General features: G+C 52.0%; 1 non-coding gene and 11 pseudogenes across 1 annotated transcript; 9 read left to right on the forward strand and 3 right to left on the reverse strand.

The window, feature by feature from the left end:
• The first annotated feature begins 8,353 nt into the window (after positions 1-8,353).
• On the forward strand, positions 8,354-8,473 carry LOC141267829 (5S ribosomal RNA; annotated as a pseudogene).
• A 930-nt stretch (positions 8,474-9,403) lies between these two features.
• Positions 9,404-9,522, forward strand: LOC141268393 (5S ribosomal RNA; annotated as a pseudogene).
• A 621-nt stretch (positions 9,523-10,143) lies between these two features.
• On the forward strand, positions 10,144-10,263 carry LOC141268768 (5S ribosomal RNA; annotated as a pseudogene).
• Positions 10,264-11,195: 932 nt separating this feature from the next.
• LOC141269182 (5S ribosomal RNA) lies at positions 11,196-11,314 on the forward strand (annotated as a pseudogene).
• A 2,790-nt stretch (positions 11,315-14,104) lies between these two features.
• LOC141269562 (5S ribosomal RNA) lies at positions 14,105-14,224 on the forward strand (annotated as a pseudogene).
• A 934-nt stretch (positions 14,225-15,158) lies between these two features.
• LOC141268236 (5S ribosomal RNA) lies at positions 15,159-15,277 on the forward strand (annotated as a pseudogene).
• A 621-nt stretch (positions 15,278-15,898) lies between these two features.
• Positions 15,899-16,008, forward strand: LOC141270301 (5S ribosomal RNA; annotated as a pseudogene).
• A 941-nt stretch (positions 16,009-16,949) lies between these two features.
• Positions 16,950-17,068, forward strand: LOC141269145 (5S ribosomal RNA; annotated as a pseudogene).
• A 932-nt stretch (positions 17,069-18,000) lies between these two features.
• Positions 18,001-18,119, forward strand: LOC141268534 (5S ribosomal RNA; annotated as a pseudogene).
• Positions 18,120-21,111: 2,992 nt separating this feature from the next.
• Positions 21,112-21,230, reverse strand: LOC141269150 (5S ribosomal RNA; annotated as a pseudogene).
• A 931-nt stretch (positions 21,231-22,161) lies between these two features.
• On the reverse strand, positions 22,162-22,281 carry LOC141267926 (5S ribosomal RNA; annotated as a pseudogene).
• Positions 22,282-22,901: 620 nt separating this feature from the next.
• LOC141266939 (5S ribosomal RNA) lies at positions 22,902-23,020 on the reverse strand. Its single transcript, XR_012320958.1, has one exon. It is a non-coding gene; the product is annotated as a 5S ribosomal RNA (ribosomal RNA).
• Between the last annotated feature and the right edge of the window lie 500 nt (positions 23,021-23,520).

Genomic DNA, 23,520 nt, shown 5'->3' on the forward strand with positions numbered 1-23,520 from the left:
CGGGCTGATGGTCACGGCAAGTGACCGGGGCAGTCTCTGAATGAACGGGCAGATGGTCACGGCAAGTGACCGGGGCAGTCTCTGGATGAACGGGCAGATGGTCACGGCAAGTGACCGGGGCAGTCTCTGGATGAACGGGCAGATGGTCACGGCAAGTGACCGGGGCAGTCTCTGGATGAACGGGCAGATGGTCACGGCAAGTGACCGGTACAGTCTCTAGGTAAAGGGTTGGTACAACCTGTGGCGGCTGATGATAGACGTGAGCTCCCAGGTGAGCAGGCGAGAGTCTCTGGATGAACGGGTGGTCACAGCATGTGATGGCGGAGCCTCCAGGAAGACCAACTGACAGGCGGCAGATGAGCGCTCCCAGGTGAGCGGGCAGAAGTCTCTGGACAGGCGGGTGGTCACAGCACGTGACGGCAGAGCCTCCAGGTAGGCTAGCAGACAGGCAGCAGATGAGCGCTCCCAGGTGAGCGAGCAGGAGTCACTGGACAGGCAGGTGGTCACAGCACGTGACGGCGGAGCCTCCAGGTAGACTAGCAGGCAGGTAGCTGATGTGTGCTCCCAGGTGAGCGGGCAAGCTGGTCCATAGACAGACTGACAGGAGTTGGAAGGCAGACCGTCGGACCTCAGGCAAGCAGGCAGGTGGCTGATGTGCGCTCCCAGGTGAGCGGGCAGGCTGGTCCTTAGACAGACTGACAGGAGTAGTAAGGCAGACCGTCGGACCTCAGACTAGCAGGCAGGTAGCAGATAATCAGGCAGGAATCTGGCAGGTAACTGGCAGGTAACTGGCAACGGGACCTGAGGGCTGAAGCAGAGTAGTGAACACTGCAACAGCATTGCTCGGGCACCTCCATTTTGGAGGAGGTGCCTTATATATGGTGAAGTCCTCCGGCCATTGGCCGGGGACTCCTTAGGACGGCGCGCGCGGCCCCTTTAAGAGGGAGGGAGAGCGCGCGCGCGCGCCCTAAGCACAGTGGCCGGGAAGGAGCGCGCGCTGCCAGCAGAGCGGGAGGAGGACGCCGGGCATGGAGCAGAGAGGTGAGGGGAACAGCGTCCCTGCCTAGCAGAGGGCAGGGACGCCGGCGCTACAGTACCCCGCCCTTTAGGCCCCCCTTTTTTAGGCCAGACAGAAATTTAGCTAGGATTAGAGGGGCATGGATGTTCTCCCGGGGCTCCCACGTTCTCTCCTCAGGACCAAACCCCTTCCAATCTACTAGAAAAAAGGTCTTTCCTCTTACCCTTTTGGTGGCAAGAATGTTCTCTATCTCAAACTCGTCCTCAGCAGAAACCGGAGCAGGAGGCGTACCTGTAGACTTGGAAAAAGAGGTAAGTACCACAGGTTTGAGGATAGATACATGGAAGGAGTTAGGGATCCTTAAGTTGGCCGGGAGTTTTAATTTATAGGCCACTGGGTTGATCTGACTGATGACCTCCAGAGGACAGATGAACCGAGGCCCTAACTTGTAAGAAGGTATCTTGAGTCGGACATATTTAGATGAGAGCCAGACTTTATCTCCAGGACGAAATTGTTGAGGATCCAGGCGTTTTTTGTCAGCGTGTCTTTTCATCCGTTCGGACGACTGAAGGAGTGCGGATCGGGTACTCTCCCAAATGGAGGAAAATTTGCTAACGAGAGATTCCGCAGCCGGGTTGTCCACAGAGGTGGAGACAGGAAAAGGAATCCGAGGATGCTGACCGAAGACTACAAAAAACGGGGATTTGGAGGAGGATTCGCTCTCGTGATTGTTATAGGAGAACTCGGCCCAAGGTAGGAGATCCACCCAGTCAGAATGATGGGCATTAACGAAGTGCCGGAGGTAACTGGTCAGGTTCTGATTGATCCGCTCCACTTGACCATTGGACTGTGGGTGGTAAGCGGAAGAGAAGTCCAGGGTGACGTCTAGCAGTTTACAAGTGGCTCTCCAGAAACGTGAGGTGAACTGTACCCCACGATTCAACACGATGTGGAGGGGCAGGCCATGAAGACGAAAGATGTGGCGGATAAAGACTTTAGCCAGCTCGGGTGCAGACGGGAGACCAGGCAGGGGAATAAAGTGAGCCATCTTGGAAAAGCGGTCAGCGACCACCCAAATGACCGAACAACCGGCAGAGACGGGGAGATCAGTTATGAAGTCCATAGCAATATGCTGCCAGGGGGCAGCAGGCACAGGAAGCGGAAGAAGGCGACCGGCTGGCAGGTGTCTCGGGACTTTGTTGCGGGCGCAGGACACACAGGCAGAAACAAAGTCTATTACGTCCTTGTGCAGGGTAGGCCACCAGTAGTGCCGGGCAATAAGCTGGAGGGTCTTTTTCTGACCGGCGTGGCCAGCTAGTTTAGACGAGTGAACCCAGTTTAGGATCTTCTCCCGATCAGGTACTGATACGAACGTCTTACCGGGAGGGAGACGATTTAGACTCACGGGAGCCACCTGCATTACTCTGGCGGGATCGATGATATGTTTAGGTTCTTCCTCGAGATCGGACACCAGAAAGGATCGGGACAAGGCATCTGCTTTGACGTTTTTGTCAGCCGGGCGAAAATGAAGAACAAAATCAAAGCGAGCAAAAAACAAGGACCACCGGGCTTGGCGCGGGTTAAGTCTCTGGGCATGCTGGAGGTAAGCCAAGTTCTTGTGGTCAGTGTAAATTATTACCGGGTGAAGAGCCCCCTCGAGTAGGTAACGCCACTCCTCCAATGCCAGTTTTATGGCCAATAACTCTCGGTCTCCTATGGAATAGTTGCGCTCAGAAGAGGAGGAGAGTTTGGAGAAGAAGCCACAAGTTACCATTTTCCCGGAAGATGATTTTTGAGTAAGTACCGCTCCGGCTCCAGAGGAGGAGGCGTCAACTTCCAGGAAGAACTGCTTGTTGCCGTCCGGGCGATGCAGCACCGGGGCGGAAGAGAAGGCCTGTTTTAGGGAAAGAAAGGCCTCCTCTGCTTCGGGCGGCCACTCTTTGGGATTAGTACCCTTACGGGTGAGCGCGGAAATTGGGGCAGTCCGGGAAGAGAAGTGTGGTATGAAGAGGCGGTAGTAGTTGGCGAAGCCCAGGTATCGCTGAATGGCCTTCAACCCCTCCGGTCGAGGCCATTTCTCGATGGCAGACAGTTTCTCTGGATCCATTCGTAGGCCGGTCTGAGAAATAATGTAGCCCAAAAACGGAAGCGAGGTCTGCTCAAAGAGACACTTCTCGTATTTAGCGAAGAGGTGATTCTGCCTGAGCCTGAGCAGGACCTGACGAACGTCCCTCCGGTGAGTCTGGAGATCCGGAGAGAAGACCAAGATGTCGTCCAGGTACACCACTACGCAGGAGTAGAGAAGGTCCCGGAAGATGTCATTGACCAACTCTTGAAAGACGGCAGGAGCGTTACAGAGACCAAAGGGCATTACCAGATATTCATAGTGGCCGTCCCGGGTGTTGAATGCCGTCTTCCATTCATCCCCCTGACGGATACGAACCAGGTTGTACGCCCCACGGAGGTCCAGTTTGGTGAAGATTTTAGCCCCCCTCAGACGATCAAATAACTCCGGAATGAGCGGAAGGGGGTACTTATTCTTCACCGTGATCTGGTTAAGGCCTCTATAGTCTATACAGGGACGGAGAGAGCCGTCCTTCTTTTTGACGAAAAAGAAGCCTGCTCCCGCCGGGGAGGTAGATTTCCGGATGAATACCCTGGCCAGATTCTCCTCAATATATTCGGACATCGACCGGGTCTCAGTAGCGGATAAAGGATAAATACGCCCACGGGGAGGAGTAGTACCAGGTAACAGGTCGATAGGGCAGTCGTATGGTCTATGAGGAGGTAGTGTCTCTGCTTCCTTTTTATTAAAGACATCAGCATAAGACCAATAAGGAATCGGAAGTCCAGGTAGATTAGCTGGGGTAGGAGAAGGACGGACGGGATGGACGGGAACCAGACAGGTCTTATGGCAGTCCTGTCCCCAGCGAAGGACTTCTCCGGTCTGCCATTCAAGCACGGTTGCATGTCTCTGGAGCCAAGGTAGGCCTAGCAAGAGGGCGTGAGAGAGTCCAGGCAGAACATGAAAGGAGATACTCTCAGAATGCAGCATTCCCACCTGCAGAGTAATGGATTCGGTGATGAGTTGGATGGGGCGTGGTAAGAGGCCCCCATCCACGGCAGCAACAGACAAGGGTACAGCCAGAGGTTTGGTGGGGATGCGGTATTTCTCTACCAGGGACTGTGAAATAAGATTCCCGGCTGCTCCAGAGTCAAGTTGGGCTAGTTCGAAATAACGGTTCTCCCCGCAGACGATTGAGACTGACAGCAGCAGAGATGGAGAGGATTTATTCTTGTCTAGGTCGACCTCTCTGAGCGAACCTAAACACAGGCGTTTCCCGACCTCTCCGGGCAGACAAGGATCCGGTGCTCCTTACTGCCACAGTAGAAGCAGCTCCCCTCGGCACGGCGTAAGTCCTGACGGGTTTTGACCATCTTGGTCTGGTCGACCTGCATAGACTCAGGAGAGTGTACCTGGGTAGAGACGGAGGGAGTGACGGGTTTCTGAAAAGTAGGAGCTAGACGTGGTAACCTCCTCTCACGGGTGACCTCTTTGGCACGCTCCTGGAACCGTAGGTCAATCCGGGTGGCAAGAGTTATTAGGTCATCGAGAGTGGTAGGAATGTCCCGACTGGCAAGTTCATCTTTAATACGGCCGGACAGACCCTCCCAGAAGACGGATACCAGAGCATCGTTATCCCAGGCCAGCTCCGAGGCAAGGGTATGGAACCGTATGGCATATTGGCCCACGGTGAGACTTCCCTGACGGAGGCGTAGCAGTGATGATGCGGATGAGGTCTTCCGTCCGGGTTCGTCGAAGACTTTCCGGAAAGTCGTGAGAAAAGCAGGCAAGTTGGACACCAGGGGGTCTCCTCTCTCCCATAGAGGATTTAGCTAGGCCAGGGCCTCCCCGGTGAGATGGGACATGATGAATGCAATTTTGGCCCGGTCGGAGTTAAACTGGTGGGACAATAGTTCAAAGTGCAGGGTGCATTGATTTATGAAGCCCCGAGCCTGGGCGGAGTCGCCTCCGAAGCGAGGAGGTGCAGAAAGCCGGGGTCTGGGGTAGGATACCATGGTATTAGTGGGCAGTGGAGCTGCCGGACTGCGAGACATGGCACTGGCGGAGGTTGCTGGTGGAGCAGTCAGAGTGTCCAGGCGAGAATTGACATTCCGCAGGTGACCCAGGATGGACTACTGTTGGGACCTTTGACGGGACAGTTCATGACACAGGTCCGAGAGCGAGGGAGCTTGGGTGCCACCGGTTTCCATGGCCCGAGCAAACTGTAACGGGTCTGGGAGGCGGAACCTCTGAGCTACTATACAAGGGGGCAGTCCTTGTAAGGGAGCGGGTGGCGACCAGGGAAGACGGGCAGGAGGTCACAGCAGGTGACCGGGACAGTCTCTGAGTGAACGGGCTGGAGGTCACGGCAAGTGACCGGGGCAGTCTCTGGATGAACGGGCTGATGGTCACGGCAAGTGACCGGGGCAGTCTCTGAATGAACGGGCAGATGGTCACGGCAAGTGACCGGGGCAGTCTCTGGATGAACGGGCAGATGGTCACGGCAAGTGACCGGGGCAGTCTCTGGATGAACGGGCAGATGGTCACGGCAAGTGACCGGGGCAGTCTCTGGATGAACGGGCAGATGGTCACGGCAAGTGACCGGGGCAGTCTCTAGGTAAAGGGTTGGTACGACCTGTGGCGGCTGATGATAGACGTGAGCTCCCAGGTGAGCAGGCGAGAGTCTCTGGATGAACGGGTGGTCACAGCATGTGACGGCGGAGCCTCCAGGAAGACCAACTGACAGGCGGCAGATGAGCGCTCCCATGTGAGCGGGCAGAAGTCTCTGGACAGGCGGGTGGTCACAGCACGTGACGGCAGAGCCTCCAGGTAGGCTAGCAGACAGGCAGCAGATGAGCGCTCCCAGGTGAGCGAGCAGGAGTCACTGGACAGGCAGGTGGTCACAGCACGTGACGGTGGAGCCTCCAGGTAGACTAGCAGGCAGGTAGCTGGTGTGTGCTCCCAGGTGAGCGGGCAAGCTGGTCCATAGACAGACTGACAGGAGTTGGAAGGCAGACCGTCGGACCTCAGGCAAGCAGGCAGGTGGCTGATGTGCGCTCCCAGGTGAGCGGGCAGGCTGGTCCTTAGACAGACTGACAGGAGTAGTAAGGCAGACCGTCGGACCTCAGACTAGCAGGCAGGTAGCAGATAATCAGGCAGGAATCTGGCAGGTAACTGGCAGGTAACTGGCAACGGGACCTGAGGGCTGAAGCAGAGTAGTGAACAGTGCAACAACATTGCTCGGGCACCTCCATTTTGGAGGAGGTGCCTTATATATGGTGAAGTCCTCCGGCCATTGGCCGGGGACTCCTTAGGACAGCGCGCGCGGCCCCTTTAAGAGGGAGGGAGAGCGCGCGCGCGCGCGCCCTAAGCACAGTGGCCGGGAAGGAGCGCGCGCTGCCAGCAGAGCGGGAGGAGGACGCAGGGCACGGAGCAGAGAGGTGAGGGGAACAGCGTCCCTGCCTAGCAGAGGGCAGGGACGCCGGCGCTACACGTCTCTTGGTCAGACCCAAGGTCACCTTCAGTTACAGACACGTGTCTTACTTCTTGTTCATTTTCCACATTACAGTCAGAATCAGTATCACCGTCTGACACTTCTACACTATTTTCCTGCTTAGAAATCTCTAACACAAGACTATGAAAAAAATCTACCAAATGTAGAATATTTCTCAATTTCTGTTTGTCTCTATTTACCAATTTAGAAGTTAACTGTAAATTCTGCAATTCACATTCTTTGTATAAACTGAGCCACAAAACTTCTATGTCATCTCCTACATTAACTTTGCAATTAATATTACTTTGTTTAGCAAAAGAAGAAATTATATCCATATTTTGCTTACCTTAAGATTCCTTGGCTTCTCTTTATCAGCACGTCCTGTCTTCAGTTCGTCTGATTCTTTTCCTGTGTGATTCTGTTCCTTGTTAGTACCTCTGCTTCCTGTCTTTCCTCAGTCTGTAGGTCCTTTCTGCTTCTCGTGACAAACTAGTGAATTTACTGACACGTGAACAACAGCTGTTCAGCTCGTCAGGACTCCCCCCTTGTTCACGGAAGAAATTCACTTACTTAATTTAAAAAACAAAAAAACAAGACTGGCTGGCTCACCATTGTAAAATAATACTCTTCCTGTATTATTTTTTTCTACTGAGGACTTCTCAAAGTATCAATATCACGATATTCTTATAAAAAATGTATCTATTTATTCTTGGATTGTCCATTAAAAAGAATCAGATTGCAGCAGGTACATACAATAATTAGTTATAAAGTAATTGTCCATTTGTCCATAATTAGCTTAATTGTTGAGATTCACCCATCTTTCCTTGGATCCTGGCTGATAAATCATGTCTTTGTCCAGCATGTGTCCAGGCCTACATGTCATCTGCTTCTCAGCATGAAGATTCTGTGTCTTGTGGGGTGGGCAGAGCAAGAGAGCACCCCCTTTCTGTACCATGGGCTTTTATAGCCAGTCGTATGGACACCTGTTCTACATATGGTGGTGAACCAAAAATACACACACAAATAGCGCATGTCAACTAGACACGATGGCTGAGGCATAGAACTGAGAAAAATGATTATCGATTAACATTCCAAATGAATTTCCATAATTAACCATTTAACAGAGACCGCCTGGGAATGCCAGGTGCTGTAGGCTTTTGCTTTTTCCTTCCTTCCACCAGCAGGGGGCACTCTCTTCTATGCCTTTTTTCCATTCCCTTTCACAAGTGCACACATTCATTCTCTTTTCTTTTTTTCATTTGCTTTCTCTCTTGCGCTACTTCATCTCTGCAAAATACCAGTATCCTTCTGATCACCGTGGGCCTCCAGCATTGTTGCTTATTTACTTTTAATACTAGGCTCCTTTTCACCAGGACCAGCGTCTCCCGGGTGGCTGGAGGCAACAACCGGTAACCCCAAGCAGAAGACTTTTGTAGGCAACAAGACCCTCCCCCCTGAAGAGCAGCTCAAAGTCACTGGCAACCATCTCACCCTCTTCCTTCATTCACCCCTGGACTTCTCGCTCCGCCCCCAAGTTACGGGTCCAGCTTGCTCTTTCTGTCACATTACCGCGATGAAGGGTTTAGCCTGCAGGAGACCCTGCGCCGAGACATTTTTGAAGACACCTGATGCGGCGGGTGAATCACTGCTAAACAAACCACACCTGTAGGGACGGCACAGACTTTGCATGGACCCTTCGGAGCCCGCCCCGTCACGGCCAGATTGCTCGCCACCAAGCGATCCTGAGAAAGGCTGGCCGGGCGATGGATCAAGCAGTGTCTACTGGCCATACCACCTTGGATACGCCCGATCTCGTCTGATCTCGGAAGCAAAGCAGGGCTGGGCTCAGACAGTAGTTGGATGGGAGACCTCCTGGGAACACCGGGTGCTGTAGACCATTTTGATAACGTTTTGCCCTACTGCCCAGCTCGGCTAGCATGAAACGGCGCCTTGCCGGACACCGACCTTAAGTAACTTAGATGATGGAAGCCCCAAGGCCTCTGAGCCAGTTGGCAGCTAAATACGCTACCACGCACGCCTGACACCGAGCTCCTTTCCACGGCTAGGAGTGCTTATTGACTCCGCAGCTCGCCGTGTGGAAATGATGGCGTTAAAAGCACCCGAGGTCGTGAAGGGGCCAGGCTTTCAGCAGGTGCCCAGGGAAGGTTTTGGATGCCGGCTGCCTAGCGAGGGCCAGCAGATGTTACATATTTTTCTGCAAAGAAGCTTGTGTAACCAAGCCAGACGGCTGACAAAGAGCTAACCTCAGTGCAAGGAAGGCAAGGAAGGTGCGGAAGGAATTGGGGAGGGGGAGGTTATTCCTGCTAGGGCCCTGAAATCATAAAACAGGCAGGAGAGTCTGACGCATGGTGACGGAGAGGTTGTAGGGGCAGATAGGGGGTGTTGTCACGTGCGAGCACGTGTGCATGCTGGCTTGTGTGTGAGAGTGCGCTTTCTAGGTGTGGCGCGCTGCAGACAGTCAAAGGGATTGTTCCCTTTCATTAAAAGTTAATCCCCGGCTGCAGGCTATTAGAAAGCAACTAACCGCGCTCTACTCACCCTACCCGGGTCTACCGGTGAGTCTCGCCTCTGATCCCGGCCTGTGGCATTGGCCGTGAAGCTGACGTTCCGTCGACAGCGCTGCAGCCGATCATTGAGCTCAGCGGCTATGAGTGGGGCCTTCTGTCTACAAGACCTTTTAAGGAAGCCAGCAAAAAAATTGAAGAGAAGGGAAAGCACAAAAGGACCTGGTCTTGCTGAGCACTGGAAAGGGCAGCCGGTAGCCAAACTTCAAAGTAGGAAAGCAGCAAGTGTGAGGTTTGTCTTTGCCTACTGCCACACCACCCTGAACATGCTCAATCTCATCTGATCTCAGAAGCTAAGCAAGGTCAGGCCTGGTTAGTACTTGGATGGGAGACCACCTGGGAATACCAGGTGCTGTAGGCTTTTGCTTTTTCCTTCCTTCCACCAGCAGGGGGCACTCTCTTCTATGCCTTTTTTCCATTCCCTTTTACAAGTGCACACATTCATTCTCTTTTCTTTTTTTCATTTGCTTTCTCTCTTGCGCTATTTCATCTCTGCAAAATACCAGCATCCTTCTGATCACCGTGGGCCTCCAGCATTGTTGCTTCTTTACTTTTAATACTAGGCTCCTTTTCACCAGGACCAGCGTCTCCCGGGTGGCTGGAGACAACAACCGGTAAATCCAAGCAGAAGACCTTTGCAGGCAACACGACCCTCCCCCCTGAAGAGCAACTCAAAGTCACTGGCAACCATCTCACCCTCTTCCTTCATTCACCCCTGGACGTCTCGCTCCGCCCCCAAGTTACGGGTCCAGCTTGCTCTTTCTGTCACATTACCGCGATGAAGGGTTTAGCCTGCAGGAGACCCTGAGCCGAGCCATTTTTGAAGACACCTGATGCGGCGGGTGAATCACTGCTAAACAAACCACACCTGTAGGGACGGCACAGACTTTGCATGGACTCTTCGGAGCCCGACCCGTCTCGGCCAGATTGCTCGCCACCAAGCGATCCTGAGAAAGGCTGGCCGGGCGATGGATCAAGCAGCTTCTACTGGTCATACCACCTTGGATACGCCCGATCTCTTCTGATTTCAGAAGCAAAGCAGGGCTGGGCTTGGACAGTACTTGGATGGGAGACCTCCTGGGAACACCGGGTGCTGTAGACCATTTTGATGACGTTTTGCCCTACTGCCCAACTCGGCTAGCACGGAACGGTGCCTTGCCGGACACCGACCTTAAGTAACTTAGATGATGGAAGCCCCAAGGCCTCTGAGCCAGTTGGCAGCTAAATACGCTACCACGCACGCCTGACACCGAGCTCCTTTGCACAGCTAGGAGTTCTTATTGACTCCGCAGCTCGCCGTGTGGAAATGATGGCGTTAAAAGCACCCGGGGCCATGAAGGGGCCAAGCTTTCAGAAGGTGCCCAGGGAAGGTTTTGGATGCCGGCCGCCTAGCGAGGGCCAGCAGAAGTAACATGTTTCTCTGCAAAGAAGCTTGTGTAACCAAGCCAGATGGCTGACAAAGAGCTAATCTTAGGGCAAGGAAGGCAAGGAAGGTGTGGAAGGAATTGGGGAGGGGGGGGGTGATTCCTGCTAGGGCCCTGAAATCATAAAACAGGCAGGAGAGTCTGATGCATGGTGACGGAGAGGTTGTAGGGGCAGATAGGGGGTGTTGTCACGTGCGAGCACGTGTGCATGCTGGCTTGTGTGTGAGAGTGCGCTTCCTAGGTGTGGCGCGCTGCAGACAGTCAAAGGGATTGTTCCCTTTCATTAAAAGTTAATCCCCGGCTGCAGGCTATTAGAAAGCAACTAACCATGCTGTACTCACCCTACCCGGGTCTACCGGTGAGTCTCGCCTCTGCTCCCTGCCTGTGGCATTGGCCGTGAAGCTGATGCTCCGTCGACAGCACTGCTGCCGATCAGTGAGCTCAGCGGCTCTGAGTGGGGTGTTGTGTCTACAAGACCTTTTAAGGAAGCCAGCAAAAAAAATTGAAGAGAAGGGAAAGCACAAAAGGACCTGGTCTTGCTGAGCACTGGAAAGGGTAGCCGGCAGCCAGACGTCAAAGTAGAAAAGCAGCAAGTGAGAGGTTTGTCTCTGCCTACGGCCACACCACCCTGAACACGCTTGCTCTCATCTGATTTTGGAAGCTAAGCAGGGTTGGGCCTGGTTAGTATGCGGATGGGAGACCACTTGAGAATACCAGGTGCTGTAGTTTTTTGCTTTTTCCTTCCTTCCACCAGCAGGGGGCACTCTCTTCTATGCCTTTTTTCCATTCTCTTTCACAAGTGCACACATTCATTCTCTTTTCTTTTTTTCATTTGCTTTCTCTCTTGCACTATTTCATCTCTGCAAAATACCATCATCCTTCTGATCACCGTGGGCCTCCAGCATTGTTGCTTCTTTACTTTTAATACTAGGCTCCTTTTCACCAGGACCAGCGTCTCCCGCGTGGCTGGAGGCAACCACCGGTAACCCCAAGCAGAAGACCTTTGCAGGCAACACGACCCTCCCCCCTGAAGAGCAGCTCAAAGTCCCTGGCAACCATCTCACCCTCTTCCTTCATTCACCCCTGGACGTCTCACTCCGCACCCAAGTTACGGGTCCAGCTTGCTCTTTCTGTCACATTACCGCGATGAAGGGTTTAGCCTGCAGGAGACCCTGCGCCGAGACATTTTTGAAGACACCTGATGTGGCGGGTGAATCACTGCTAAACAAACCACACCTGTAGGAACGGCACAGACTTTGCATGGACCCTTCGGAGCCCGCCCCGTCACGGCCAGATTGCTCGCTTTTATGCACACGCCCGGACTGACTGGCATGTGCGGGAGTAGTGGTTCCACTGGACCATGAACCGGAGAGTGCCTGGAGGGGCGTGACTAAGTATCTGGCCGATCCGACCAAGGTGGCACGACGGCATACGACGCCAGTGCACCAAGGAGAAACCGGGCAGAGGGACCAGGTGCTACTCCAGGTCAAACTCTGGACACGGGGGTTGACCCACACAGGGATTACTGGAACAGGCAGGTTAGGTTGGCACAGACTGGTGGATATAAGCGAACACGGCAGGTATGCAGACGGGTGGATACAGGCGAGTATGCAGGCGGGGAGGTACTGGCCGAAAGGACGGGCTGGAGCACAGAGAGGACAAGACCCAGTACAGACTGGGTCACAGAAACAGAACCGCAGATGCGGTAGCCAAACACAGCAGAGAGTGAATACCCGAAGCGGTGGGCAAGAGCAGAGCAGGACGGGACTGCCGGAGCAGCGAGCGCAAGCAGAGCAGGACAGGACTGCCGGAGCAGCGAGCAGATGCAGAGCAGGACGGGACTGCCGGAGCAGCGAGCAGAAGCAGAGCAGGACAGGACTGCCGGAGCAGCGAGCAGATGCAGAGCAGAAACCGCAGGAGCGGCAAGCAAGGCAAGAGCAGAGTGGAAACCGCAAGAGCGGCAAGCTAAGCAGGAGCAGAGCGGAAACCGCAGAGCGGTAAACAAGGCATGAGCAGAGCGGAAACCGCAGAGCGGTAAACAAGGCAGGAGCAGAGCGGAAACTGCAGAGCGGTAAACAAGGCAGGAGCAGAGCGGAAACCGCAGAGCAGCTAAGTAGGCAGGAGCAGAGCAGAAACCGCAGAGCGGCAAACAAGGCAGGAGCAGAGCGGAAACCGCAGAGCGGTAAACAAGGCAGGAGCAGAGCGGAAACCGCAGAGCGGCTAAGTAGGCAGGAGCAGAGCGGAAACCGCAGAGCGGCAAACAAGGCAGGAGCAGAGCAGAAACCGCAGGAGCGGCAAGCAAGGCAAGAGCAGGGCAGAAACCGCAAGAGCGGCAAGCTAAGCAGGAACAGAGCGGAAACCGCAGAGCGGTAAACAAGGCAGGAGCAGAGCGGAAACCGCAGAGCGGTAAACAAGGCAGGAGCAAAGTGGAAACCGCAGAGCGGTAAACAAGGCAGGAGCAGAGCGGAAACCGCAGAGCGGCAAACAAAGCAGAGCAGGGGGGACAGGGCTCTGTTCACACGGAACAGACAGGAAGAGAAAGGCAGAGCCAGATACCCACAGGGTACTTGCAGTGAAGTAGCGAGTGGACCACAAACTCACAAACGTGAGTACAGAGACAACAAGCAGGAGTTAGGTACGAGTTCAGACTCTGCAGAAAAAGGAAGGGAACGGACATAGAGGCAAAACAGGTAAAGGATAGGAGAGAGTTCAGACTGGAACTGAGTGTACGGAGGAGACCGACACTGCAGCGGGATACAGGAGCAGGTCTGGGAATACGGCCCCCAGAGAGGCGGGACGAACAGGCAAGGAGCGTGTTCAGACAGGACAGACAAGATACAGGAGCGGGTCTAGGTAATCGGCCCCTAGAAGGCGGGAGGAACAGGCTAGGAGCGTGTTCAGACAGGACTGGAAATACAGCCTCCAGGAGAGGCAGCAGGCAAGAGTACACAGACAGGACTCAGTTCAGACACGGCAACTGATACCGCAAGGCAGGAGACATAGACAGGACTCAGTTCAGACACGGGAACTGATACCGCAAGGCAGGAGACAAAGACAGGACTCAGTTCAGACACGGGAACTGATACCGCAAGGCAGGAGACATAGACAGGACTCAGTTCAGACACGGGAACTGATACCGCAAGGCAGGAGACAAAGAACGGGACCTGGCACCTTCAGAGTGCAAGCACACACTGAATGAAACACTATGCTCAGGCAGGGATAGATGGGAGCAGCTGAGCTATATACCAGGTGACAGACAGCAATAGGCTGAGGACGCACAAGGGGTGTGACCCACAGCAGGTACAAAAAGCAGGAAGTGATCGGGCGCCGCCCTTAAGCAGCAGAAACAGACACAAACAGACAGCATGGAGGGAAGCCAGAGAGACATTCTGGACAGGAGATCAAGTGCGCGCTCTTGCACAGTGGGAGATGGACCACTATGCAAGGACGCCGCCAGGTATGTTACACTCGCAACCAAGCGATCCTGAGAAAGGCTGGCCAGGCGATGGATCAAGCAGCGTCTACTGGCAATACCACCTTGGATACGCCCACTCTCGTCTGATCTCGGAAGCAAAGCAGGGCTGGGCTCAGACAGTACTTGGATGGGAGACCTCCTGGGAACACCGGGTGCTGTAGACCATTTTGATAACGTTTTGCCCTACTGCCCAGCTCGGCTAGCATGGAACGGCGCCTTGCCGGACACCGACCTTAAGTAACTTAGATGATGGAAGCCCCAAGGCCTCTGAGCCAGTTAGCAGCTAAGTACGCTACCCCGCCGCCTTCACGCAGGCCTGACACCGAGCTCCTTGTCACGGCTAGGAGTGCTTATTGACTCCGCAGCTCGCCGTGTGGAAATGATGGCATTAAAAGCACCCGGGGCCATGAAGGGGCCAGGCTTTCAGCAGGTGCCCAGGGAAGGTTTTGGATGCCGGCCGCCTAGCGAGGGCCAGCAGAAGTAACATGTATCTCTGCAAAGAAGCTTGTGTAACCAAGCCAGACGGCTGACAAAGAGCTAACCTCAGTACAAGGAAGGCAAGGAAGGCATTGGGGAGGGGGGGGGGTGATTCCTGCTAGGTCCTTGAAATCATAAAACAGGCAGGAGAGTCTGACGCATGGTGACGGAGAGGTGGTAGGGGCAGATAGGGGGTGTTGTCACGTGCGAGCACGTGTGTATGCTGGCTTGTGTGTGAGAGTGCGCTTCCTAGGTGTGGCGCGCTGCAGACAGTCAAAGGGATTGTTCCCTTTCATTAAAATTTAATCCCCGGCTGCAGGCTATTAGAAAGCAACTAACCGTGCTCTACTCACCCTACCCGGGTCTACCGGTGAGTCTCGCCTCTGCTCCCAGCCTGTGGCATTGGCCGTGAAGCTGACTTTCCGTCGACAGCGCTGCAGCCGATCAGTGAGCTCAGCGGCTCTGAGTGGGGCGTTGTGTCTACAAGACCTTTTAAGGAAGCCAGCAAAAAAATTGAAGAGAAGGGAAAGCACAAAAGGACCTGGTCTTGCTGAGCACTGGAAAGGGCAGCCGGCAGCGAGACGTCAAAGTAGAAAAGCAGCAAGTGAGAGGCTTGTCTTTGCCTATGGCCCCACCACCCTGGACACGCCCAATCTCGTCTGATTTCAGAAGCTAAGCAGGGTTGGGCCTGGTTAGTACTTGGTTGGGAGACCGCCTGGGAATACCAGGTGCAGTAGGCTTTTGCTTTTTCCTTCTTTCCACCAGCAGGGGGCACTCTCTTCTATGCCTTTTTTCCATTCCCTTTCACAAGTGCACACATTCATTCTCTTTTCTTTTTTTCATTTGCTTTCTCTCTTGCGCTATTTCATCTCTGCAAAATACCAGCATCCTTGTGATCACCGTGGGCCTCCAGCATTGTTGCTTCTTTACTTTTAATACTAGGCTCCCTTTCACCAGGACCAGCGTCTCCCGCGTGGCTGGAGGCAACCACCGGTAACCCCAAGCAGAAGACCTTTGCAGGCAACACGACCCTCCCCCCTGAAGAGCAGCTCAAAGTCACTGGCAACCATCTCACCCTCTTCCTTCATTCACCCCTGGACGTCTCGCTCCACCCCTAAGTTACGGGTCCAGCTTGCTCTTTCTGTCACATTACCGCGATGAAGGGTTTAGCCTGCAGGAGACCCTGCGCCGAGCCATTTTTGAAGACACCTGATGCGTCGGGTGAATCACTGTTAAACAAACCACACCTGTAGGGACGGCACAGCCTTTGCATGGACCCTTCGGAGCCCGCCCCGCCACGGCCAGATTGCTCGCCACCAAGCGATCCTGAGAAAGGCTGGCCGGGCGATGGAGCAAACAGCGTCTACTGGCCATACCACCTTGGATACGCCTGATCTCGGAAACAAAGCAGGGCTGGGCTCGGACAGTACTTGGATGGGAGACCTCCTGGGAACACCGGGTACTGTAGACCATTTTGATGACATTTTGCCCTACTGCCCAGCTCGGCTAGCATGGAACGACGCCTTGCCGGACACCGACCTTAAGTAACTTAGATGATGGTAGCCCCAAGGCCTCTGAGCCAGTTGGCAGCTAAGTACGCTACCCCGCCGCCTTCACGCAGGCCTGACACCGAGCTCCTTGCCATGGCTCGGAGTGCTTATTGACTCCGCAGCTTGCCGTGTGGAAATGATGGCGTTAAAAGCACCCGGGACCGTGAAGAGGCCAGGCTTTCAGCAGGTGCCCAGGGAATGTTTTGGATGCCGTCTGCCTAGCGAGGGCCAGCAGAAGTAACATGTTTCTCTGCAAAGAAGCTTGTGTAACCAAGCCAGACGGCTGACAAAGAGCTAACCTCAGAGCAAGGAAGGCAAGGAAGGCAAGGAAGGAATTGGGGAGGGGGGGGTGATTCCTGCTAGGGCCCTGAAATCATAAAACAGGCAGTAGAGTCTGACGCATGGTGACGGAGAGGTTGTAGGGGAAGATAGGGGGTGTTGTCACGTGCGAGCACGTGTGCATGCTGGCTTGTGTGTGAGAGTGTGCTTCCTAGGTGTGGCGCGCTGCAGACAGTCAAAGGGATTGTTCCCTTTCATTAAAAGTTAATCCCCAGCTGCAGGCTATTAGAAAGCAACTAACCGCGCTCTACTCACCCTACCCGGGTCTACCGGTGAGTCTCGCCTCTGCTCCCGGCCTGTGGCATTGGCCGTGAAGCTGACGTTCCGTCGACAGCGCTGCAGCCGATCAGTGAGCTCAGCGGCTCTGAGTGGGGCGTTTTGTCTACAAGACCTTTTAAGGAAGCCAGCAAAAAAATTGAAGAGAAGGGAAAGCACAAAAGGACCTGGTCTTGCTGAGCACTGGAAAGGGCAGCCGGCAGCCAGACGTCAAAGTAGAAAAGCAGCAAGTGAGAGGCTTGTCTCTGCCTACGGCCACACCACCCTGAACACGCCCGATCTCGTCTGAACTTGGAAGCTATGCAGGGTCAGGACTGGTTAGTACTTGGATGCGAGACCTCCTGGGAACACCGGGTGCTGTAGACCATTTTGATGACGTTTTGCCCTACTGCCCAGCTCGGCTAGCATGGAATGGCGCCTTGCCGGACACCGACCTTAAGTAACTTAGATGATGGAAGCCCCAAGGCCTCTGAGCCAGTTGGCAGCTAAGTACGCTACCCCGCCGCCTTCACGCAGGCCTGACACCGAGCTCCTTGCCACGGCTAGGAGTGCTTATTGACTCCGCAGCTCGCCGTGTGGAAATGATGGCGTTAAAAGCTCCCGGGGCCGTGAAGGGGCCAGGCTTTCAGCAGGTGCCCAGGGAAGGTTTTGGATGCCGGCCGACTAGCGAGGTCCAGCAGAAGTAACATGTTTCTCTGCAAAGAAGCTTGTGTAACCAAGCCAGACGGCTGACAAAGAGCTAACCTCAGAGCAAGGAAGGCAAGGAAGGAATTGGGGAGGGGGGGGTGATTCCTGCTAGGGCCCTGAAATCATAAAACAGGCAGTAGAGTCTGACGCATGGTGACGGAGAGGTTGTAGGGGAAGATAGGGGGTGTTGTCACGTGCGAGCACGTGTGCATGCTGGCTTGTGTGTGAGAGTGCGCTTCCTAGGTGTGGCGCGCTGCAGACAGTCAAAGGGATTGTTCCCTTTCTTTAAAAGTTAATCCCCGGCTGCAGGCTATTAGAAAGCAAGTAACCGCGCTCTACTCACCCTACCCGGGTCTACCGGTGAGTCTCGCCTCTGCTCCCGGCCTGTGGCATTGGCCGTGAAGCTGACGTTCCGTCGACTGCGCTGCAGCCGATCAGTGAGCTCAGCGGCTCTGAGTGGGGCTTTCTGTCTACAAGAACTTTTAAGGAAGCCAGCAAAAAAACTGAAGAGAAGGGAAAGCACAAAAGGACCTGGTCTTGCTGAGCACTGGAAAGGGCAGCCGGCAGCCAGACGTCAAAGTAGAAAAGCAGCAAGTGAGAGGCTTGTCTCTGCCTACGGCCACACCACCCTGATCACGCCCAATCTCATCTGATCTCAGAAGCTAAGCAGGGTTGGGCCTGGTTAGTACTTGGATGGGAGACCACCTGGGAATGCAACGTGCTGTAGACTTTTGCTTTTTCATTCCTTCCACCAGCAGGGTGCACTCTCTTCTATGCCTTTTTTCCATTCCCTTTCACAAGTGCACACATTCATTCTCTTTTCTTTTTTTCATTTGCTTTCTCTCTTGCGCTATTTCATCTCTGCAAAATACCAGCATCCTTCTGATCACCGTGGGCCTCTAGCATTGTTGCTTCTTTACTTTTAATACTAGGCTCCTTTTCACCAGGACCAGCGTCTCCCGTGTGGCTGGAGGCAACCACGGGTAACCCCAAGCAGAAGACCTTTGCAGGCAACACGACCCTCCCCCCTGAAGAGCAGCTCAAAGTCACTGGCAACCATCTCACCCTCTTCCTTCATTCACCCCTGGACGTCTCGCTCCTCCCCCAAGTTACGGGTCCAGCTTGCTCTTTCTGTCACATTACCGCGATGAAGGGTTTAGCCTGCAGGAGACCCTGCGCCGAGACATTTTTGAAGACACCTGATGCGGCGGGTGAGTCACTGCTAAACAAACCACACCTGTAGGGATGGCACAGCCTTTGCATGGACCCTTCGGAGTCCGCCCCGTCACGGCCAGATTGCTCGCCATCAAGCGATCCTGAGAAAGGCTGGCCGGGCGATGGATCGAGCAGCGTCTACTGGCCATACCACCTTGGATACGCCCGATCTCATCTGATAATATCACAGCGTACCATAGCAATCAGTAATATCCATCTAATTATTATCAAAATATTAAAATAAATTATGTTTGGAATAATAAACAATAATAGATAATATTTCATTATCAATCAAGTTCTCCATATGATAGAACATTTTTATGTCATAGGTGTAATTACCTTTTCCAACCCATAGGTGTCAGAGTATTTTGAAAAAACAAGTTTTTATATCTTTATTAAACCAATAATATCAAAGAATGTATACTCCTGAACCAAAATGAATAAAAATATGAATGTATGAATGAATGAATGAATGAATGAATGAATAAATGAATGAATGAATTGTTGTGTTTACTCAGAAAATGTAAACATTTTTTTCCTTAGCAATATATATTTAAAAAAGCAATACTCTTGTATTAGACATTACTTTATTAAATATTAATGTGTTTTCTCAATTGAGAAATTGAACTCAAATAAAATCAAATGAGAAGTAAAAAATTAAAAAATAGAAATATAAGAAGTATAAAGTAAGAAATAAAAGAAATCTACATATATATATTTCTATATTTCTTTAATAATTATTATTTCTTGATTTAACTAATAGTGAATAAGGGCAACCACACATCAAAATGGTTTACAAAGCAAATTTATATTTAGAATAATTTTCCACATGATAATATTCTTGAATAACTATAATATTATTTTTAATGGTTACCTAAATAGGTACACACCTCTCTTTAGTCAAATCTATGCTACTCATCGATATGAAATTTATGCACAATATTTCTAGAAGAATAATTATTTTTAATTTGGTTCTGATATATACATAAATTTTATAAAATAATATTTTTGGCATTAAGGGGGAAAATGTGTTTTTGATCCTGATTGCATAATCACTTTTGATCAATACTTATTTTCCACACATTTTAATAAAGAAGAAATAATAATAAGGTACTATGGTATAATTAAGAAGGGTATTACAGGCAAACTTGCATAATTTAATATTTTTTGGTGTTACAAGGTTATGACAAATATGAAATTATCCAAATGATGGAGATATAAGGGTATTTTTTATGGAGAATATAATTACTCTGCATTTGTTATTAAAATTTAAAGGCCTTATTTTTATTTTTATTCTTATTTTTACTCTTAATTTTATTTTTCATTTTTAAAATTTTATTCTTACTTTATATTTCTTATTTTTCTATTTTTTCATTTTTTAATTCTCATTTGATTTTATTTGAGTTCAATATCTCAATTGAGAAAACACATTAATATTTAATAAAGTAATGTCTAATACAAGAGTATTGCTTCATTAAATATATATTGCTAAGGAAAAAAATGTTTAATTTTCTGAGTAAACACAACAATTCATTCATTCATTTATTCATTCATTCATTCATTCATACATTCATATATTTATTCATTTTGGTTCAGGAGTATACATTCTTTGATATTATTGGTTTAATAAAGATATAAAAACTTGTTTTTTCAAAATACACTGACACCTATGGGTTGGAAAAGGTAATTACACCTATGACATAAAAATGTTCTATCATATGGAGAACTTGATTGATAATGAATTATTATCTATTATTGTTTATTATTCCAAACATAATTTATTTTAATATTTTGATAATAATTAGATGAATATTACTGATTGCTATGGTACGCTGTGATATTATCAGATGAGATCGGGCGTATCCAAGGTGGTATGGCCAGTAGAAGCTGCTCGATCCATCGCCCGGCCAGCCTTTCTCAGGATCGCTTGGTGGCGAGCAATCTGGCCGTGACGGGGTGGGCTCCGAAGGGTCCATGCAAAGTCTGTGCCGTCCCTACAGGTGTGGTTTGTTTAGCAGTGATTCACCCGCCGCATCAGGTGTCTTCAAAAATGGCTCGGCGCAGGGTCTCCTGCAGGCTAAACCCTTCATCGCGGTAATGTGACAGAAAGAGCAAGCTGGACCCGTAACTTGGGGGCGGAGCGAGACGTCCAGGGGTGAATGAAGGAAGAGGGTGAGATGGTTGTCAGTGACTTTGAGCTGCTCTTCAGGGGAGAGGGTCGTGTTGCCTGCAAAGGTCTTCTGCTTGGGGTTACCGGTGGTTGCCTCCAGCCACGCGGGAGACGCTGGTCCTGGTGAAAAGGAGCCTAGTATTAAAAGTAAAGAAGCAACAATGCTGGAGGCCCACGGTGATCAGAAGGATACTGGTATTTTGCAGAGATGAAATAGCGCAAGAGAGAAAGCAAATGAAAAAAATAAAAGAGAATGAATGTGTGCACTTGTGAAAGGGAATGGAAAAAAGGCATAGAAGAGAGTGCACCCTGCTGGTGGAAGGAAGGAAAAAGCAAAAGCCTAAAGCATCTGGTATTCCCAGGTGGTCTCCCATCCAAGTACTAACCAGGCCCAACCCTGCTTAACTTTTGAGATCAGACAAGATTGGGCGTGTTCAGGGTGGTGGGGCCGTAGGCAGAGACTAGTCTCTCACTTGCTGCTTTTCTACTTTGACGTCTGGCTGCCGGCTGCCCTTTCCAGTGCTCAGCAAGACCAGGTCATTTTGTGCTTTCCCTTCTCTTCAATTTTCTTGCTGGCTTCCTTAAATGTCTTGTAGACACAACGCCCCACTCAGAGCCGCTGAGCTCACTGATCGGCTGCAGCGCTGTCGACGGAACGTCAGCTTCACGGCCAATGCCACAGGCCGGGAGCAGAGGCGAGACTCACCGGTAGACCCGGGTAGGGTGAGCAGAGCGCGGTTAGTTGCTTTCTAATAGGCTGCAGCCGGGGATTAACTTTTAATGAAAGGGAACAATCCCTTTGACTGTATGCAGCGCGCCACACCTAGGAAGCGCACTCTCACACACAAGCCAGCATGCACACGTGCTCGCACGTGACAACACCCCCTATCTACCCCTACAACCTCTCCGTCACCATGCATCAGACTCTCCTGCCTGTTTTATGATTTCAGGACCCTATCAGGAATCACCCCTCCACCCCCTCCCCAATTCCTTCCGCACCTTCCTTGCCGTCCTTGCACTGAGGTTAGCTCTTTGGCGGCCGTCTGCCTTTGTTACACAAGCTTCTTTGCAGAGATACATGTTACTTCTGCTGGCCCTCGCTAGGCGGCCGGCATCCAAAACCTTCCCTGGACACCTGCTGAATGCCTGGCCCCTTCACGGCCCCGAGTGCTTTTAACGCCATCATTTCCACACGGCGAGCTGCGGAGTCAATAAGCACTCCTAGCCGTGACAAGGAGCTCGGTGTCAGGCCTGCGTGAAGGCGGCGGGGTAGCGTACTTAGCTGCCAACTGGCTCAGATGCCTTGGGGCTTCCATCATCTAAGTTACTTAAGGTCGGTGTCCGCAAGGCGCCGTTCCATGCTAGCCGAGCAAAACGTCATCAAAATGGTCTACAGCACTGGGTGTTCCCAGGAAGTCTCCCATCCAAGTACTGTCTGAGCCCAGCCCTGCTTTGCTTCCGAGATCAGACGAGATCGGGCATATCCAAGGTGGTATGGCCAGTAGACGCTGCTTGATCCATCGCCCGGCAAGCCTTTCTCAGGATCGCTTGGTGGCGAGCAATCTGGCCGCGACAGGGCGGGCTCCGAAGGGTCCATGCAAAGTCTGTGCCGTCCCTACAGGTGTGGTTTATTTAGCAGTGATTAACCCGCCGCATCAGGTGTCTTCAAAAATGTCTCGGCGCAAGGTCTCCTGCAGGCTAAACCCTTCATCGCGGTAATGTGACAGAAAGAGCAAGCTGGACCCGTAACTTGGGGGCGGAGCGAGGCGTCCAGGGGTGAATGAAGGAAGAGGGTGAGATGGTTGCCAGTGACTTTGAGCTGCTCTTCAGGGGGGAGGGTCGTGTTGCCTGCAAAAGTATTCTGCTTGGGGTTACCGGTTGTTGCCTCCAGCCACCCGGGAGACGCTGGTCCTGGTGAAAAGGAGCCTAGTATTAAAAGTAAAGAAGCAACAATGCTGGAGGCCCACGGTGATCAGAAGGATGCTGGTATTTACAGAGATGAAATAGCGCAAGAGAGAAAGCAAATGAAAAAAAGAAAAGAGAATGAATGTGTGCACTTGTGAAAGGGAATGGAAAAAAGGCATAGAAGAGAGTGCCCCCTGCTGGTGGAAGGAAGGAAAAAGCAAACGACTACAGCACCTGGTATTCCCAGGCGGTCTCCCATCCAAGTATTAACCAGGCCCAACCCTGCTTAGCTTCCAAGATCAGACGAGATCGAGCATGTTCAGGGTGGTGTGGCCGTAGGCAAAGACAAGCCTCTCACTTGCTGCTTTTCTACTTTGAAGTCTGGCTGCCGGATGCCCTTTCCAGTGTTCAGCAAGACCAGGTCCTTTTGTGCTTTCCCTTCTCTTCAATTTTTTTGCTGGCTTCCTTAAAAGGTCTTGTAGACATAACGCCCCACTCAGAGCCACTGAGCTCACTGATCGGCTGCAGCGCTGTCGACGGAACGTCAGCTTCACGGCCAATGCCACAGGCCGGGAGCAGAGGCGAGACTCACCGGTAGACCCGGGTAGGGTGAGTAGAGCGCGGTTAGTTGCTTTCTAATAGCCTGCAGCCGGGGATTAACTTTTAATGAAAGGGAACAATCCCTTTGACTGTCTGCAGCGCGCCACACCTAGGAAGCGCACTCTCACACACAAGCCAGCATGCACACGTGCTCGCACGTGACAACACCCCCTATCTGCCCCTACAACCTCTCCGTCACCATGCGTCAGACTCTCCTGCCTGTTTTATGATTTCAGGGCCC

Source organism: Phyllobates terribilis, unplaced genomic scaffold (assembly GCF_046119375.1).
Source record: "Phyllobates terribilis strain yellow unplaced genomic scaffold, ASM4611937v1 Scaffold_4__5_contigs__length_816908805, whole genome shotgun sequence".
Taxonomy (NCBI): Eukaryota; Metazoa; Chordata; class Amphibia; order Anura; family Dendrobatidae; genus Phyllobates; species Phyllobates terribilis.